We start from the raw sequence: 1,949 nt of genomic DNA, 5'->3' as shown, positions 1-1,949 counted from the left end.
TTAATTTCTAATTCAGTGCACATTCAATTGCTATTAGAAACCAAATTTTTGAATTTTCACTCTTTCAAATTATTGCAAACTATTGGGAAAACTAGCATGACTAAAACTAGTGGGGAAACTAACATGACTAAATTTCTGAATCAAATAGAAAATTAATTCTAAATATCTGTAAGATTTGAATATATGACATTTTATACCAAATGTCTGAATGGCTAATTTTCTTTTTACTTTTCTAGTAGATATTTAACCTAGGTATCTTAGTTGACTATAGAGTAAGTGTAATCCAATGGTGCACTGTGGCTGGTAAAGAAAAAAAAATGTAAACTGTAAGTTAGGTTGCATAAATGGAATAAAATATGAAGATTTTTTTTTTGAAAGAAAATGTATGCATCCTTTTGCTGAGCTGTTCACATGTAGAACATTGTGCTCAACTCTAGAAATATCATTTCAGGAAGGACCTTACCAGATAAAAGTGAATAGTTATAAGGCTGATGAGGTAAATAGACAGGATGAATATGTGAGGATGATTATTCTGGAATAGAAAAGCTGAAGAGAAGATAGCACAGAAGTCTTCACATGGTTACTACTAGCAAATTTCTTGCTAACTTCAGAATGGACCTGTCTCCTCTGAGAGTAAGGGGCTCTCACTGAGGATATTCAAGCAGAGACCAAAGAGTCTAAAAAGAATGCTGTTAAAAGGATACCTGTGGGGCCGGCCCCGGGGCTCACTCGGGAGAGTGTGGCCGTGGTAGCACCGAGGCCATGGGTTTGGATCCTATATAGGGATGGCCGGTTAGCTCACTGGCTGAGCGTGGTGCATGACACTGAGCTGAGGGTTGCAGTCCCCTTACCGGTCCAAAAAAAAAAAAAAAAAAAGATACCTGTGTGTTGTGTTTCTTTCCTTCTCTCAGAGCATATGCAAAGACTCAAGAAAACATCTAAGATTCTTTTCTCAAAGGAGGGCCAGAAACTACATAAGACAACTGGGGATAGGGAGGGAAAGAAAAAAAAGAAAGTGGATATCCATCCAAAACAGGAGTGGGAGGACTGTCCGGAGAGAAGCCTGCTGGAAAAGGGAGGAAGAAGGAGTATTTTGGTCTGTTTCTGTTGCTTATAACAGAAATACTTGAAACCGGATGATTTGTAAAGAAACAATATTTATTCCTTACAGTTTCTGAGGCTAGAAGTCCAAAGTCCAGAGAACACATCTGGTGAGGACCTCGTTCTTGGTGGAAACTCCAAAGTGGTGAAAGGTATCACATGGTGAAATGGCAGAAGCAGAGAGAGAGAGAGACTAACCTTATTACTGGCTCTCCTTTTAAAGCCATCAGAACCATGACCATGACCACCATTAAATCGTCAATGGATTAATCCATTGACTAGGGCATGGTCTTCACAATATCATCATCTCTTCAAGTCCCCATAATAGGATTCCCTCTTTACACTGTTATTGGAGATTAAGCTTCAATGAGCTTTGGGGGGGGACATCCAATCCACAGCAAAGAGGAAACTTCCAACACAAAAAGCTGTGGAGTCTGGAGCAGGGGCTTTCTGGTCAACTTTCCACCAAGGAGTCTGACATTTACAAACCCATCTGTCCTGTAAGCTCTATGTGGGGAAGGGGTTGGGGGAGAACCTTCCCTCCTCCCATCATGATCAATGGGAGGATTCCCTCGCTGGACTGAGCAGGGACACTAGCCCTAGAAGTGGAAGAACAGCAGCACTGGGTGGGAGGAACATTAGATGACAGGCATTGTGCCTGTCACCAGACATGGTCTGCAATTCTTCAAAGGCAGAAATTAAGATTATACTGAAAACTGAAATGAAAAATGGCACCACATTAAATCTTGCTAGACATCACTACCTTGGCTCTTGGAAAACTAGGCTTTCCGCAAGGCTAGCAACCAGCACGCCACCTACAGGTGCTTGCTGACGGCACTTGAGGCAGG

This window comes from Galeopterus variegatus, unplaced genomic scaffold, assembly GCF_000696425.1.
Source record: "Galeopterus variegatus unplaced genomic scaffold, G_variegatus-3.0.2 Scaffold4012, whole genome shotgun sequence".
Lineage (NCBI taxonomy): Eukaryota > Metazoa > Chordata > Mammalia > Dermoptera > Cynocephalidae > Galeopterus > Galeopterus variegatus.
This window is presented reverse-complemented; position numbering follows the sequence as displayed.